Source organism: Siniperca chuatsi, linkage group LG10, assembly GCF_020085105.1.
Source record: "Siniperca chuatsi isolate FFG_IHB_CAS linkage group LG10, ASM2008510v1, whole genome shotgun sequence".
Taxonomy (NCBI): domain Eukaryota; kingdom Metazoa; phylum Chordata; class Actinopteri; order Centrarchiformes; family Sinipercidae; genus Siniperca; species Siniperca chuatsi.
The window spans coordinates 4,409,488-4,428,937 of record NC_058051.1 but is presented as its reverse complement, the minus strand read 5'-3'; positions in this window follow the sequence as shown (position 1 = coordinate 4,428,937).

Here is a 19,450-nt window from a genome sequence, read left to right as displayed (position 1 = left end):
GGGAATAATATATTGTCTCACAATTAATATTCACCATTCATTAGTATGAATAACCACAATGAAAATAGAAATGATATTTTAGTATAACTCAAGAGGGAAAAAAATCCACAATCATTCACTTCCCATCAAATAGTATAATTTAACCAAGGATATCATCTGTCACAAACATTCACAGCATGACTTTGACAGATCATCTTGACACCTTATGTTATGGCTTACGGCAAACAAAAATGTATTTACATGGCATAGATTGGTTTAACAACATGCCACAGTAGCAACAAAGTTTCTTTTCAAAAGTCAGTTATAAGTCCCATAAATCTTCCAAAAGGAAGTATCACCCATGGAGTTATGACGATTTCATAGGGATATCACAAAGGAATTCTTCAGCATCATCAGCGTGGCAGGATAGAGAGTGTTTTATATCCAGGTTGTGGAGCTTTTTTTATAGGATCAAACTGACGACGTTTCTGAAGTAACCCAGCACTGAAATTGTTAATGTGAAACTGTTAATTAAATTAAGAGGTAATGCAGTGCAGACTTTTTAAATCAATGTGCACTTAAAGCGATAAAATAATGAAATAAAGCAATATTTTTTATATAAACAATGGATCAAATGACTGTGTAATGTGAAAGGAGTTGCTCGTAGTGACTAAACAAATCACCCAATTCTGCAGTTCCCCTCAGCTCTATTGAGCATTTTAGCCTCCTATAGCTCATTGTTTTGGTTTTCCAACAAACAAACAACAACAAACACTGCTGTCATCAACTTAATTTCCAACAGCAGTTGGCAGCTGTTTTCAGCAAAAAAGCTCTGATAAATCAAGTGTATGCTATCTGCCCAGTAGCAAATGGCACACAGACAAAGTTCCCGACTAGCTTGTAAATATAGTGGAACACCTAGCTGCTAAAGAGTCAGATTTTTTTCTCAGGAGTTAGTGGAGACCAAATATCTCTAAGGAGAGTGAATACATTGGTCATAAGGCCAAAACATGCCCCCACTTGGATAGCTGCTTCATGTCTGCTGGAAGTGTAAATAGGCAACTGTTTGCTAACACATTCCTCATACCAACTCGAAGGTGATAATATGTCACATGTTGTATTTTAAGCTTGTTCTGCTGCCCCCAAGTGGCTAAAAAAATCTAGTAATGTAGTAATGCTGCATTTCCATGCACTGATAACATATGGACTTAATAGAGCTTGGGCAAGTTTCAGGAGTCTGCTCTCTAATTTTCATAATTTTCACACCATGAGGAGATTAATGGAAGCTAGGGGTGGGAATCTTCTCAATTCAAAACCTGATTCTTAAATGAATAAACAGAAAGGGTTGCACTATTTTCAGGCTCTTACTCCATTTGAACTTGACTTACTCCATGAAACATAACATGGTTGAGATCACTTTCTGAGCAAACAGGAAAATACAAAGAAAAGTGTGAGGAGCATGTTACAGTCTTCTGTCTGTATGACAATACTGAAATTAAAGTGTAATTTACTGACCAGTTACGTATATATCTCCAGAAGTGGAGAAAAGCCTCTCCACTTTAACGTTAGTACCAGAGAAAGTCATTGTTATCCAAAAAGCTGTACAGATGCAGGTCTTTTGAAATGAAATGGACTGTGGATCAAGTTATTTTCTTCACCAAACCAGAGTTGGTTGTGAGTTTTGTAAAGTGCTGCAGTGTGAGTTGGTTAGGTGGTCTTGTTTGTTTGTGCCTAAGTTCAGCATCATCCGGGTGCTGCACTGTGCTCTTGCGTTTGAGTTCTTTTTTGTTCCGTCAATATAACTTTATCGACAACTTAAAAAAAAGAAGATTTTTGGCATTTGTGAATCGAGTCACAGAGAATGATTCTTTTGTGAATCGATTTTTTCCTCCACCGCTAATGGAAGCCAATGCTACATCGAACTGTAATAAATAACATACCAAAAACTCTAAAACTGTACAATCTGCATTTGACAGCAGTCAGCCAAAATATAATGTAAGCATGATTTGTAGTTATTTGTAGTAGCAGCTAAAATGTGCAAACACACTGATGTTGTCCTTATGCATAGGTGAGTAAGAACTTTATTTGAGCTAGTTAAGGTCCTGTTCATTGTCTATGACAAGCAGCGAAGCCCAGAGCATGATGGGATGACAGGATATACGGGACAAGTAGGTGGCATGGAGGGTGAAGAATGACCCGAAAGAGTTTGCAGTGTGGTACCCTGTCACACAAACAACTTTAGTGTAATTCACGCACATAGCTGTAAATTGCAGTAATGGCTTTTTGGCATTCAAACATAGGTCTCAGGTACGTAATTATTCTATAATGGCTCCATTCAAACTTGATAGGACCAAATGCTTCAATGCTTGCGGGAATGCGTTGGCACCTGGTGCATGAAAGGGAGCATGAAAAATGTATTGCATTGCTTCTCAGAAGGCAGAACAAGGTGCGCAAATCTCTTCATTTAACCTTTTCCTGCCGTAGTCTTTCTCTTAATGGGACATCATTTAAATTAGACTTTAACCATGTTGGAAGTGTTACAGAAGCATTTCTAGGTCTAACCTAGTAAGAAGTAAGAGACTTTTATGGAAACGTGATTTGATGGTATAACTGTTATTATGAAGTTTATTGATTAAAAGGAACCATTTTTCACTATGACTTGTACTAATTGGTCATACTTGTAATAGAATTATTCCACTATAGCATTGATCTTTTACTTGAATAAAATTAAAGGATTTTTCCAACTCATACTAAATCCCAACCTCTGTGCAGCAAAATAACAGCAGCATAACAGCAGACAAAATAGCAAATGATGGTGCAGATATGTCAGCCAGGACTAATTGCTCTAATAGCTCAGTGTGCCAATATCGTGCGAAAAGCCCAATATGGCTGTCTTTTTGTAGCATATGAGATGTGGAAAGGCAGGTTGCTGTTGTGCATAGTAGCACACATAATTACAGAAGACTTGAAGTTGTTCGAAGATAACAAGATGTCGTCTCCTGTAGTGGCTGACATGTTTTTATGCCATGCAGGGAAAAAAGGGTGCCATTCAGCTTGTCATCTGACAAAACAAAGCCCTTTCTAAAATTAGGTTGTAAAGAAATAGCAAAGGTACTGGGATAAGAAATGAGCAGTCCTCTGATGGTATTTTCCTCTCAATCTCATATTAGTAGCCTTAAATTAGGTTTAATGCTTAATGGTGTGAGACAGAGAGAGCCCCGTTTCTCCCCACGCCAAAAAAAGTGGAGCACAGAGCAGACGGGATATTTACTGCTTTCATTTTGTTTTGAGACAGCAGCTTATTGCTTATTGTGTTCCATTATTACTGCCTCCAACTAGGGACTAATTTATTTAGATTAAACAGCACTGTTGTTTCTTTAATGCCTTTTGAAAAAAAAAAGGAAAATATCAACATATTGTCTGAGGTTGGGTGAGGAACAAAATATTACCAAGAGATTGTTTTATGAAGTAGCAGAAAAATGATGCATTACCATGTTAATTCCAAAAGATGAAGGAAAAAGGTCTGTGACTGTTCTAGCCTGGAGGTATTTGGCAGGATCATTTGGCTAACCAAGCACAGGTCTTCATCCTTACAATAGATTATGCATCAAAAATAATTCAAATGACTCATGTTACTTACCTATTTGCCAATATACACTAAGAGGTATAACTTGTGTTATGTAGGGCTAAGTACCTACACTGAACCCTTTAACACTGGATCAAAAGTTTCTAACCATCTCACAATAAATTTGTGGTGATGGCAGAATTCCTTATAATCTAGAAAATGTGTCTAAGATTCAAATCATGGCTCACATTGGTAAGTGCCTGCCTTTAGGCCTGTAGACTGACCCCTGCTGTCACAAGGCCTCATATAACTCCTCTTAAAGTCACTGGACAGATTTTCATACTTTGAACCTTGATTCACATCCCATCTTCCCAGCCAAAGTTAGTGTGGCCTTCTGTAACCCCTGACTATGAATCCTCAAGTCACAGAGTAAACTACCAGCATTCAGTATGTGACTAGAAATTCAAGCCCACTCACACTCGACCCTGACTCTCTCACCTCTCACCAGTGTCTCAGCTTTTCTCACTCAGTGAGTTATATTAAGTAAACAGCAACTACAAGCTGCTGGGCTGTGTCTGCCTTTTCCTACCAAACTCGTAGAATTAATCTCTTTTAATGTCTTCACATTTGGTTATGCACCCAGGTGTCGTGTTCTTAGGCAACACTTTATATATAGAAAGAAGATGTCTGAGAGTGTTGTTATTTCTGAACACAGAGCACATGGAAGATCTTCACCCAGTCACTGGTTGGGATTTCAAAGAAGTGGCAGCCCATTTTAAACATCTACAGTGAATGATTGAAATCATGGTTTGTCATGGACCTTTAATTTGTATTCAAATGTTCAATCAGTGGTCACTTAATAATGCAATGCTTTCTAGAACTGGGTAGAGCCCCCCTTTGTTCCCAGAACAGCCTGAATTCTTTGTGGCATGGATTCAACATGGTGCTGGAAACATTTCTTAGAGATTCTGGTCCATATTTACATGATAGCCTCATGCAGTCGCTGTAGATTGTTAGCTGCACGTTCATTCTTCTAAATCTCTGTTCCCCTTGATCCCGTAGTTGTTCTATTAGATTGAGATCCGGTGTCTGTGGAGGACATTAAAGTGCCTGAACTCATCGTCATGTTTGTGGAACCAGCTTGACATCACGAGTGCTTTTTGACATGGTGCATTAACCTGCTGAAAGCTGCCATTAGACGCATGGTCAGCAACAACACTCAAGTAGGCTGTGGCATTTAGACGATGATCATATGGTATTAAAGGGCCAATATGTTAGATTTGGCCAAAAGTTTTAAAACATAAAAAAATGAACTAACCTTATCAACAGAATGTGAAGTAGTAACAGTTTTGAGTCATGTCAAAGATGTCTATGTATTGTGTTGCAGAGATATCTACTGAAATTAGAATGTTAACCAGCTAGCCCCGGCTAGCTTTTTTAGTCTAATAAATGAACAAAATAAACTCACAAAATGTCAAGAAAGGAAATATGCTTATATCTATTTTCCTTATCAAACAGCAAAATACAACCGTACACCTTCTGATTTCATGTATCTCTATTTCCAAACTATTATGAGTTTAATTGCCTTATTAACTCATCTTGTTAACTCATCATGAAACACACTTCATTCAAACTCCACAGAAACAAAATAAAACTCACCAAAACCGTCCTGGTTACGTCTTTCCACTGTTCCAACAATCACCAACTCTGGTTTGGTCGAAATGAATCCTTAATCCTTAGGACTGCTAAGTTAGTTGCACGGCTAACTGAGCTAACTGACTCATGGCAGTTAGCAGCAGTTGTAACCTGATATGTGATATGCTGCCTCCTATTTATTTGGAGTATGAATTCGACAAGTGGAGAGTAGTCTCAATTCTTACATATTGCCCCTTTAAGGCTGGAACCCCTGACACAAGGCAGGATGGTTCCATGGATTCATGTTGTTAACACCAAATTCTGATCTTACCAACTGCATGTTGCAGCAGAAATTGTTTTCACCAGCACAGAACTAGCACTCACTGGATGTTTTTTGTTTTTCCTCTCTAGAAACTGTTGTGCATGAAAATCCCTGGAGATACAGGGTTTCAGAGATTCTCAAACCACCCCGTCTGACAGTCACTTAGATTACATTTGCTTTCACAACTGAAACTCTTGACCATCTAGATCTACATTCTTCTATTAATTAAGTTGCTGCCACATGATTGGCTGATTAGATATTTACATTAAAGTTGTAATCCTTAAGATTACAGATCCTTAAGGATCCTCCTTGATTTGAAAACACTCATGGTTACCGTGGTAACAGCAAGTGCAGTTTAATACTACAGAAAACACTCCTTGAGCAGCTACTTTGTCAGAAATACAGCAGAAGAGCGATTGGCGTCTGTTTACAGCACAGTGAAACAACCTCACCTTTTAATAAAGAAATTGGTCAATAATAATCGCAACTGCGAACTGTTAAAGTTGTGCAGCTCGTCACAATTCTTCATCTAACAGCTCCCTGTGACTGCTCCTTCTCGTTCCATGAAGCAGCAAGCCAAGTGCCATCTAGTTCCATTACATTCCAAAAAGGCAGACATCTCTATGGTTGATATCTCAAAAACTCAACAACTCACAACAAAACAATCTAGATGGATATTTAGCACTGCAGGAAAGAGGAAAATATGTATTTTTGATTTTGAGGTGAACTTTCCCTTTAAGATTTTTTTGAAATCAGATGCCATTTTTGATACTATTTAAGGTAATTTTTTTCCCAATAGCCATTCGATTTATTTAAATTCTGTAATTACTTCTATATAAAGTAGTTTTTAGTGTTAGTGGCAGAGACCACCATTCCTGCGCTGATTCAACTTTTCTTCACATGCACAAGGGATTCGCAGGAAATGAGGCATGCCTGTTATCCTGCGTTATTGTTTTCAATTTGATCTCATTGATATCAGCCTCACTGTTTACTGTTCACTCTCCCACAGTCGTATGAAGGCTGTATTATGTTACTGCTAATGCAACCCAAACTGTCCCTTTTAAGGATTATAACTTAAATAGCATGTTTACAGGTGTACCTTATAGAGTGTATATTTTATATAAATGTAATGTTTCCCTGATAATCAGCCTCATTGTTTATTGAGGATGTAATATAATAGGCTCTAGTCTTCAAATTATTCTGCAAATATTCTACAAATAAAACATCTGAAAATGGTTCTTTAGACACATTTAAAATGAACTGGGGTGCAGAGTCAAGCAATCTCTAGTATTCACTTTTTGGAAAGAAAAACTAAATATTACTGTTTAAATTGTACTAATGAACATGTTTCTGAAGGAGTCATGGTTTCCAAATAAGCCTTTCTAAATTGTAGTAGAGGCAATAATCAAAGTGTTATTTCCTTTGAATTGACCCATCAACAAACTGGAATGTGCTGGAGAGCATAAAAGGAAACAATCACAAATCCAATAACAACCTCTGATAGGGAGTCAAGGCTCATTGATGATTTTATTCAACACGTACACTTTCTGCTTGGCCAAAAAGAGCTACAGATAACCGACTGATCACTTTGTTTAGCTGAATATTTTATAGGCCCACTGATTGTCTGGTTAAAGTCAATTAAAGTGAAATTAAAATACCATGAGCTGGATAATTTTGCTCAACAGAAAAGTGGCTGGTGTCAGCAGTGATCGAACAAACAACATAAATGTCAGTACTGGAAGGAGTCAAATCAAGCTTAGGTTTAACTCATCCTGTCAAGAGTGCACCAATCCTCATCCTTCACCTTTTTGCATCATTGGCTTTACTGTATTATTTCAAGTATTTCACTGTGGGTGAAGGGCATCGAATTTTACACTATCAGTGTAAATAACATGTATTCTGCTTTGTCTACCATTGGATAAACAACAAACCAGGACTTCTTCTAAAGCCTTTTCTTATCTCTTTTTCTCTCCTTGAGTCTGTAACAGTCTGTGTCTTAACATAAGACAAAGCACATGAAAATAAGACCCGGGAGCAGCACACTCTGCGCGGGAGGGGATTATTGATTCCATGTCATGAATGGGTAATGGCGGGAAAGCATCTCACTCCAAAAACAAAACAATTCTTCCTCTCTAGAGTGATATACTGTCAGTGTTGTCAGGCTTGGTCATTTCAATATCGACAACAGACTTGACAGGAAGTGTTATGGACTCTTGTAGCTTCTCAAACATGGTGAAACTCTCCTAATGACATACCTGGCAAAAGGCTTTAATTTGGATTTAGACCTCCTTGCTTCAGCATATTTTCTTGTCAAATAACCATTCTCTCCTGATGGATGATTGTGGTTTCAACAAGTTTAATTTTCCAGGGCCAAATAACACAATTCATGGCATTTGCTACATATAAGCAAATATGTTTCAAAAACCATTTTCTTCTTTTGAGGCTTAACGCATGACTAGGTAACTTTTAAAAGAAAAAATTACAAATTCTACATACTGTATATTCAATACACTCAGGGGTTTTGTTGCTACAACCTTACTTGGTCTGTTATGACCAGTAGCTCATGTTAGGATACGTAAGATAGATATTTGCTGTGTTACTGACATTATAGTTTGTCATAATTTGCTGACTTTATGAATCTTCTGTACTTGTGCTACTCTGAAGGTGCACAGACTAAATGTAAAGCGAATTTTCACCTTTGCTTTTGTTCGTCATTTGGTTTGAATGGGTTGTGACTGTTCATAACGCTATAAATTATTGGTGAGGAAAACACAAAACAATGCTTTGTTATTCAATTTACAGCAAAGCTATGTAACTTCTGCTAAACGACAACGGCTGTGGCCACAACTGGCAATTACAAGATAACAATACTTGTGAAACAAAGGTAAAGACAGAACATTAGCAGTCCATTTTAAGCTAATGTGCTGACTGTACTGACTTCAGCACCAACAATGTGTGTGCTGAGTGTGTACTGTGTTTTTGTATGACAGCTTAGCCTCACCAGGAGTCAGGCATGTTGTGTCCTGCATGTGGTACCATTCAAGCAACTGGCAGTAACTGGCAAAAAAAACATTTTAAACAGTAATTAAAGTAGTGTTATGATCAGTCACAACCCATTAAAGCCAAAAGACAAACCAAAGCATGGCACTTCTATCAAGTACAGTTGTTAAAATAAAAAATAAGGTTTGATTTTTACCAATTAAAACTGCTGTCCTTGTTTTTATTGAAAGGAAATGAGCACTTTATTATGCCCACATGTTCCCTTGTTTATGGAGAAATGTTTGAAAAGAGTCATGTTCAATGACAACACTATTTGACTGTTTTGATATATTCTAGAAAAAGTCTTTTTGTAGTGTAAGGAAATTTCAGTTCTCTGAAGAGATAGTGTGCAAAGGCATGTGTGGTGCAGCAAAGTGACTGCATCTGATGCCTTGTGACAACAGCAAAACATGGTCGTTTTATCCTAAATGTGTCCTCTATGTGACTTCAGGGCTTTCCGGGGCACGCCTATGGCCTAGTCAACCCCTAAAAGCCATGTACATCTTCAGCCATCGTTCTGTTTGCACTCTTCGCTTGTAGGAGGCCATTTTAGAAGTGTTGGGTGTCGTGCAAAACTTCTCTGAGAGTGCATTTTGTCCTGATGGCTCGAAAAGTGTGCGGGGGGCAATGAGGGTGTTGCTGCTGTGAGGGTGTTGCTGCTTGTTTTTCCCCTTCTCCGTCTCTGAGGACTGCCACAGTGTCACATACTGTCCCTAATTAAGGCATAAGAGCATGCTGGGTCGATGTTTGCAAGAAGAGAAGCAACACAAGATGGGCCTCTCTCCAGAGTTTTTTTTTTTTCACCTTTAACACCCTGCTTCACATTCATGCAGCTCCACATATTCACACCTCCAAGCTTCCAGGTAAGACACAGTCTTACTAGGAATTGTCAGCTGGTCAGCTGCCCTATGAACACCTCAGTTCTTTTGTGGCGGGGTTAAAGCCTATATTATGCTCGACGCAGTGTTCCCGGTGCGAGGATCCGCTGGCCAAAAACATCATTGCGCCATTTGCGTAGAGCCACAAGCTGCCGCAGTGCTTGTTCATGCACCTCTGAATTTTTCTAACTAGGCCCCCCCAAGCGCACAGTGCGCTTGAAATTCAACATGGACCCCAGAGGTAGACTGGCCGAGCAGGTTTGCCTCTACAAACACCTCTACCACCCTTTTTTGAGAGAGGGACAGACAAATGACTCTCAATTCACAGAGAGAGATCGCCACCACCACAAGAGCAAAAGAGGGATCGCCATGTTGGATAATGACATTCTTCCGGTAACACTCATTGACTTCTTGCTTATTCACATGATATTTTGTTTGTACGCCCCCTGGCGTGTCAGAGAATATTGCAACGGACAGCGCATTGAGCATAAACGCCTCTGTGCATGCTCATAGCTCTGCGGAGGCATGCGCAAGTATAAACAAAGCTTTTGTCCCTCACAAACACCTCTGTGATAGCTATTAGGCCAGAGTGTACGTGTTATTCACTTCTCCTACGTTTTTACTGCTGTGCCAAGAATTGGAACCTGTGACCTTAAAGTTGCAACTGTAACTTCTATAACCTTTATATCACCCAGGGGTGCAGGATATATGTGCATATCATCCATATACTGCAATACTGCTGATATAGCCTTGGCCTGGTTATAATTCACCATCCCAATAAACTTTATTTGTAACTATATGACTTATTAATGAAATAAAACAGCACAGTGATGTCACTGGATGTGGTTTGTTGTATTGGCACAGAGAACAATATCACTAAATGAAAGAAAAGTAGGAGAGAAAAGAAGTGAAGCAATATTCTACCAGCTTCAGGCCTCAGGCACATAATACTGGTGGGTGAATTTGGTTGCCAGGGCAACAGAGCATCCAGCGTTGCAGAAGTGCTTAAATACATTTTTTATGAGATTGTATAAAATGGGGAAAAGAAGGTGAACAGAGAGCAGCGGTGTCACAGTGTTCTTGCATAACTGCAGGAGCACCACGACAAGCACGGCAGCAGGTGGGCACACCTCCCTACATCTCCCTACTTTGACGGTCACTGCAGCGGCGTGTTACTGTTGTGATTTATAACAGGATCATTTCATAATCCGGTAAAAATAAATAGCCCAAAGGCAAAGTAAGCATTAGGTAATCATAGAAAATCCCCCATGTTAATAGCAAGTGGAAAAAAATCTAATTGGCTGTTATGTAGTGTTTGTCTGATATCCTAATTGGTATGCATGCTGGAAGTGTAAAGGGAATGGATCCTGTGTTGACACATTGAATACACTTAAAGCGACACTACAATACAATTATTCCCAGGCAAGTTTTTTTCTCCCACCATGCACTCTGTCTCGAATAATCTTCCAGCTTCAAAAGCAAATCAAAAGCCTTGCAAAGCAACTTAAGTCTCATAGTTGGCTGACCATCAAATTGTGGGCATCAATGACGATGATAATGTTGAGTAATAATGGTTGTAATGCATGTCAAAGAGGAAATACCAGGTGACATTTCAACATCAAAGACAATGGCTCCAGTAGTTTCCAACAGGCAGAGAGTACCAGGATGAAAGACAAAATGACAGGCCTCTCTTTGCTTCCGGCTTATCAAATTTAAAATTTACAATCTCCCTTGCTCTTTTAAGGAACAAAAACAGCTGCCAGCTGGCTTCTAGAGTTCCTGATATGATCCCAAAAACAACATTGCTTAGTGAAAGCTTTATTTAGCTGCTGAATGATCAGAGAATCAGTTTCCATCCAGCTCAGATCACCTCCAGTATCGGATGCACTCAGCCAATAAGTTGCAATAGGGATCTGAAGATGCTTCCCAGTGGCAAAGATAAAACTACTAATCCTTTTGCTCACAAAATAAACTGAAATTGCTACTCGATGCTGAAGGATAAGTATTATGTATCTAGTGTGAGTGATCTACTTCAGGCTGGCTGAAGCCATATGGTGTTCCATAGGGCCCATCCTTCACTTTCACAATTCAGGAAGAGGTGCCCAGGGCTGAGATAAGTAGCTGGAAGGCTCCCCTGTGTCTGTGCTCTCTGGATGGATGGTAGCCCCTCTGAGTAGCTTGTCCCACTAATTACACTAAACCAACTCCCACACCCAGCCACAGCTGTCCTGTGTTTTCAGATCACACCTATCTATTGCTGCCCTCTGTCCTCTCCTGTCCTGCTTCTTTTCCTCCTGTCCTGATTTGTTCTCCCAGAGGCGATGGCCATGACATGGCCACTGTGCTACATAATGAATTTTCTTCTCTTAGCCCTGTTCTTTCCTTCTCCTTCTTTACAACCACTCCCACTGGGATTCCCACTGGCCATTGTGCTAAATACATTCAGACGTATTTGGCTAACCCAGCTCACCTTCTTTCAAATTCCAGCTTTTTGTCCCTCAATTGTCTCTCTATCCTTCACAGACAATAACTCAGGCATCATGATCTTGGGACTATATTAGTTGTCAGGGATAACATGTTTATTGATTGATGCCTAACCTCTATGGTAATTTTCATACCTGTGGTTCAGATCAAGGTAAAAAAGAATCACTGTTGAGATCAATTTATTGACAGTACACGATCAGTAGTAGTAGTCAATAGTAGTTTAAAAACGATGTATATCTATTATCACAGAATCCTGATGTTTGTCTGCTTTGCATTTGTACAACAAACCGCACCAGAGTCCAATTAGAACTGGACTGAGATCCTCCTTTTCAACCAATCTTGGTCCAGTCTTTCCCAAACCTTAACCAAGTGCTTTGAGTTACCATTAAAAATTTAATCATGCACTAGTTGGCAGGAGCAAATGAAATATGTTGACAGTAAACATTTTGCACATACATTGAGTATGAACATTTAGTGTTGGCAACAGTTTTTCTATTTGTTTACTGCACAGAGAGCAGCTTCTGTTTCTTTCTATAAAATGCATTTGCCAAACAAATTTTTTGGAGACATGGTTGGTGGCTTGTTTTCCATCAAGTTTTACCATAACAGTTGAAAACTTGAACATGAATTACTGTGACTCAGGAAGATGTTCCCAAGGAAAGAAGACCAAATGCTTTAATAGATCCACCATATTCATCTATATAGGTCCTCATTTATCTGAATCCTGAATGCTATGTCTCAATTTAAGTGTTGTGTAAATATCTTTACAGATGTGATTACTTTTCATGTTTATCTTTATTTCAATTATCGCATTTATTACATTTTGCTCAATCTTATTAAAGTAACAATAGGTGACATTTCTTTAGAAATAACTTGGTTTTGCTACTCTATGACTTACTGATACAACTAGTAATTATAGTAGTAGTACAACATGTAGCCTGATCACTTTTTTCAGCACATGGGGCCTTTTCTGGAAAAAGTCCCAGACTGTTGTCTGATTTTATTTATTTATTTTTTAAATACACATAAGAGGACCTGGGTGGAAATGGGATGCAGTCATAGTTTGCACCCAGCTTTAGGGGAAACCTAACCTCTTTTTGATACATAACATCATGTATAAACCTGGTTCCCACCTGAAAATAAAACGAGATCTGCAGATCTTGCAAATCCAGTTATACAAAGTCATAAAGATATAAACAGTTTATCTCTTATAACTTTTTTAGGTTAATAGGAATGACTAAAACAGCTTGTGATGTTCTAGCATATTGAACCACTTTACTGTAATAAATTTTGACAGATGCAGTATGGTGCCTGAGGGGGAACAGAACATCAGACAAATGATATATCAGATCTAGGAGAGATAAGTGTTAGAAAAGTTTCTGAAAAGTTCAGATTCACTGATATATTGCTCAGTCTCTGGCCTTGCACTAGTTTCAAAACAACATTTATCTCAAACCAGGCTCATACATACAGTATGTCAAATCCTGCCATAAAATCATCACAGTGATAAACATAAATTTTCAGGCCACTCCAGACCAATAATGATTAATTGAAGTAAAGATCACGACTGAAGATTTACCACTGAGAAAAAAAGAACACTTCTCTTGGCAGACAATTGCTGGCATGAAAGTAGAAGTGTTCATTTTAGCAACAAAAACTATTTGTTGACGACCTTCTTTCACACCAAAAAACTAGACTAAAACAGAATAACATTTGAAAATGAAAACTATAATAAAATGTATTACAGGTTTTGTCACGAAAACTAAGTGAAATGATAATGTGAAAGATGGACAAATTACTGTTGTAATGCAAAGTCTTATTTAATGATCTAGCGTGCACCCACAGAAGCACATACAGTATTGTGTCCTCCTGATTGAGGAAACAGTATCCTCCAGTGCCCAAAAACTTTCTTCAAAATTTAATTTAGCTGTTAATAAGCAGAATCTTCCATTTTAGTAACATCTGTACCTGTAATGTAAAAAGTAACAGATTTATGGACTAAATGCAGCTACAATTCTATGAAAAATTAGACCATGGGTAGGATCGACTGCAGGACTGATGTAAATTGTCAACTATAAATGTTCGCTACAGAAACATTATTGCATTAATGTTATCTGACATTTTAGACGACGCTGAAGTTAGCTTCCGATTCTGCCGTTAAGGGGAAAGTTAAGGGAAATTTCACGTACAGTGGTGAGCAACCGATCCTCCGATGTTGTGCACCTCTTACTGTTGTGAAAGCCTGTTAGACATTGTGCGAGCATCTTTGGTAAAGCCTTAACGTCGCCTAATACCCACTTTTAAATTTGTGAAACCTGTATTCAATTTGTGAAAATAGAAAAAAAGGCATGCAATTTCACTGTTTGTTTCATGCCTAGACCACATTGGACCAGGTCCAAAGTGCTTCACAGAGAGAGAAATATAATACCACAGTGAATGATAAAATACATGAAGGGCAAAAATAAGATAGGAAGTAATAACGACTTTAGTAGAACAACTTTGAGAATTTTCATTTTATGCTACTTTATACTTCTACTCCACTACATTTTGGAAGCCAATATTGTAATTTTAACTCCACAGCATTTAATTTGACGGCATTAGTTACTACTTACTTTGCAGATTTAGATTATTAGTACAAAATATAAATCAAGAAAAAAATTCTGATGTATTTTTATGGATTAAGATATCCAGCAGTATATAATCAAAATTTGCTCCACCTTTACCACCTGCAACACATTGATGCTTACACATTAATGCATCACTATAATCCAATGATATAATATACATTATTCTTAAATGGGACAGTCTGCATAATGAGTACTTTTACTTTTGGTACTTTAAGTTTATTTTGATGCTAATACGTTAGTACAGTAAGTAACATTTTAAAATACACGACTTTTACTTGTAACAGAGTATTTCTACACTGTAGTATTGCTACTTTTACTTAAAAGATCGGACTATTTCTTCCACCACTGTGTAAAATGTATATATAGGTGTAAGGTGTGTTTAATATGTGCATGTTTGAAAGCAGAGTTTACTTTGTCAACAGGCATAACACAGGACACCAACAGGTTAAACAGGTAAAAAAGCGATAAAACTAGCATTGTTCAAAATCACAATTGCAGGCAGGCAGATTCTGGTAAAACAAACAGGCTGCAACGCTACGACATGGAGACATGATACACAGATTGGCAAATGACTAGGCTACTGTACAGGTCTACAGTATAAACTCTTTGGATAATGGGGTAATGAGGATCATGTCTGCAGACAGGTGCAAGGTCAGGTGACTGGTGGGCAGGAGAAGGAGAGCGGGGTATGAAATGATGGCAGATGTTAATGGGCAGATAAATGAGATGAATTAAATAATTTCTCAATCAAATGTTGACAATTGTGACAAAGCACTGACAGAAAGCTTTTCATAAAAATGTCCTCATATATATATCAAATGAAGAACAAGCACACTAATGGCTGAATGATGGTACGTCTAACAGGCCATGGTACAGGCTTTTGCGAAAGTCTTTAGAAAAACATTGGCAGAAACAGTGAGGGAGGTTGACAGTGGCCAGTTGGAGGAAAGGTGAGAGAACTACAGAAATTTGTTTGGAAAGAAGAATTTGAAGAGTAAATTAACCAATCTATGAAGATGTTTTGATTCTTTTTCAAAAGGTAAAAATGACTTTTTCTACTTTTGTTTTCAAGTGAGAGAGAAGAACTCTACATAGCAATTACAAATGAAATGGAGAGACGTGGATTGAATCGCAAATCATGCTTCTCTGCAGTGGAGAGCACAGGTAGCTGCAATACTGCTAAGTTAGCAAGAATGAGAGTAAGATAGCCGCTCTTCAAACAGCCAGAATTTGGGGATTAGTGCCTTTTCCACTAACCTTGCCCTGGACAAGAACAACACTTGTAACCATAAATGTACACATCAGAGATGGCTGAACAGCTAAATGTTGCTTAAATATGTATCTGACATATTAAAATAACTTACTAAGTATCTTACTAAATCTGGCACACCTTTTTAACAAGCTATTGAATGAAATAATGAAGGTCCTGGTTCATTAAGTTTATAAGCTTCAATTATTGATATGATATGAATGAAAATTTTACTAGGAGAATGTGACTCTTGAAACTGACGTGATGCGATCTGCAGATCACACAAGCCCGACAACAAACAAGTTTCATATTGGCCTGTCATCATGTTACTCTCAAAATTAGTTAACATTAATAAGAGACAGCTGATATGATCTGCAGCTGGCGAAATTTGTCATTTTAACCGGTGAAAGCAATGTTTTGTACACTGAGCTTTGCTAATAAAAAAGAGCAAGGAGAGAACGGATTCGTTAGCATCAGAGTAACAACATCTCTGTAGTAATTTGCACTGGTGAGCCTGAACAATTGTTCACATTCACACACTCTAATTTCCACTTGCAAATGTAACAGAATGCTCGCTTTATAGGCTATCTTAAAGGAGAGCAGACCTAGCAGGATAAGGTGGACAAAACACAGTAGAGATAATTAAAGAAAGGATTGGATTTTGATCAGCTTTATTTCAGCAGAAATATCCATTAAAATATGCCCAGACTGGAACATCTTGGGACATCTCTAGTCTTGACTAATAATACACATGATCAATTTTTTCTTCATGAGCTCTTTGTGACACCAGAGAGCGTGAATATATGCATAAGATGCAGTAAAAGTGCTGCATGACTGGGTGTTAGTTACTAGAACCTGATTTTCCCATGCCGGTCTGTAGCATTGATGATGCAGGATGACAAAACCAAAACTGTCCAATGAGTGACCAGTCTTTCCACATGACTTCATGTTTACTCCTCTTGGTTTGTTTGTAAAAATCCAGTGTGAACATGTAACAGAACTAAAAGGCTTGTGGATCAACTATATTATTGACCTAATATACATTTTCGACAAAGACCATCATTAAAAATGAAAAAGAATGTGCCAAAATGAACGCTGATTCTGTTTATATTTTTATATATTTTCCTTTATATTTTTCACAGTGTATAGAATCCTTATAAAGCTTAAGTGTGTGTTTTAAAGCACAGTGTATTATTGGTGGGTCATCCATCTCCAGGGCCCAGAGTTTTAGCAGTACGACCACGGATTTGTCAGACATCTCTCTGTCAGATGAAATGATAACTTTTTTTCACTTCCCCAAAAGGGAGATCTGATGACAACTGCGGCTGCGCTTAAGTTTTCCCCAGCACTCGTCGCTAAGATACATCTACTGTTCTCTCTCGGCCACTTCATTCAGAGAGTCTGTCTACCTCGCAGGCAAGCACTTGGCTGAAAATCTAAAGAGCGATGCACTTTTAGAATGATAATCGCCTCACAGTGGATTTTTGTGATGGCCTCCAGCCTCGCTGATGGATGAGCTATCAAATCAAAAAGATGACAGATGTTATCTGAATTACCCCCCCTCCCCCAATTCCCCTGCTGTCTTGAAGTCCAGCATACGAGTATGATTTGTTTTCAAAGGGGACAGCAGGAGTAACTCTTTTTAATCAACTGGCACAAAGGGAACCCTGCTGTCGGCTGACAGGACAAAGGAAGAGGGGGAAAAGCCAAGTGTCAGATTTTAATCCCTCACTGACATTGATTTAATTGAGATCTCTGTGAGGTGAACTCAAATGATGAGATTTAAATCAATCTCAGGCTTTGGATTTGGAGTTTCAAAGAAAACTAATGGCACATATAGAGGATTACCCACATGAATAACAATGCTAATGTGACTAAAGGCTTAATTAGTATATTTTAGCACTGCGGGGTCACAGAGAGACAAATGTCACTGCTAAGAAAAGACACGTAGGCAGAGATTCAATCAAGGTCTATCTCAGAAATCTTTACGAATAGCTGCCTTAAACTGCCCTAAAATCATGTCAAGGAATTTTGAAGCTGCATCAGACAAAAATATGGTGAAAATAATGACCTTATTCTTAACAATTGCATCGGGCTACAGTGGCGAGATATTCTCGAGAATATATTAATTATATAATGTTAGTATATTAACATATTTTAATATTGGTATTTACTATATACCACTAATAAAATATTAATTCCAATTGGACAATACAGCTGTTTAATTTAATACGAAATGATTTGTGTCTAATTTGGTAATGCTAAGTCTTAACTTGTCAATAATCATAACCATTCATGCATAACAATGAATTCAACATTTGAAAGTTTACTGAAGCCTTTTTTTAATGTCCCACACCAGCTGTGATTGTTCGGTTCACAAAAAGTGACATTGACGAGCGCATCAACTTTATGAAAAATTGGACGGTGTAGTCCCTCATTCGTCCAGGAGTGTTCCATCATAGAAAAGGTTTCAGTTGTAGTCATCTGGACACTGTTTTCAGAATCAAGACGTTTGGGCTCCCATCCGGAGGTCATTCTCAATTGTGAAAATGGTCTGAGAACTTTTTAAGCTACTCTGTGTTGCTTAGGCCCTGCCCTCAGGGAGGAGTCTTCCTGAGTGTCTGCTGTTTACCCTGCCTAGTTTCACCTGAAACTCACATTCTGCTGAAGGTAGTCCTTTGTTTTACCAGCCCGTCATGGAGTGGGTAGGGGAGACACTGTCCAAGATGGCATGTAGTTTGGCCAACATCCTCCTCTCTGACACCACCAACAGAGAGTCCAGCTCCACCCCCACAATGTCACTGGCGTTACGGATCAGTTTGTTGAGTCTGTTAGCGTCCGCTACCCTCAACCTGCTGCCCCAGCATGCAACAGCATACAGGATAGCACTGGCCACCACAGACTCATTAAACATCCTCAGCATTGTCAGGCAGATGTTGAAGGACCTCAGCCTCCCAGGTACTTGTAATCCTCAACAATGTCCTTCCTAGATCCACAACCAGCTCCTTAGACTTTGTCGCATTGAGCTGCAGATGGTTCTGCTGACACCATGAGACAAAGTTACCCACCACAGCCCTGTACTCAGTCTCATCACCACAGCAGAGTCATCAAAAAACTTCTGAAGGTGGCAGGACTCTGTGTGGTAGCTGAAGTCTGTAGTGTAGATAGTGAAGAGGAAGGAAGAGAGGGGCCCCAGTGTTGCTGTCCGACACACAGTGCTGCAGACGCACATGCCGTGGTCTGCCAGTCAGGTAGTCAACAATCCAGGACACGAGGGGTGCATCCACCGGCATCACTGCCAGCTTCTCACCCAGCAGGGCTGGCCGGATGGTGTTGAAAGCACTGGAAAAGTCAAAAAACACGATCCTCAAGGTGCTTGCTGTCTTGTCCAGGTGGGTGTGGATACGGTTCAGCAGGAAGATGATGGCATCCTCAACTCCCAGTCGGGGCTGGTAGGCGAACTGAAGGGGTCCAGGAGGGGTCTGACCATGGGCCGCAGCTGTTCCAGCACCAGTCTCTCCAGGGTCTTCATTATGTGGGAGGTCAGTGCCACCGGTCTGTAGTCCTTGGAGCCACTGGGATGTGGCGTCTTCGGCACAGGAACGAGGCAAGCTGTCTTCCACAGAACAGGGACCCTTTGAAGACTCAGGCTCAGCTTGAGTACATGTTGAA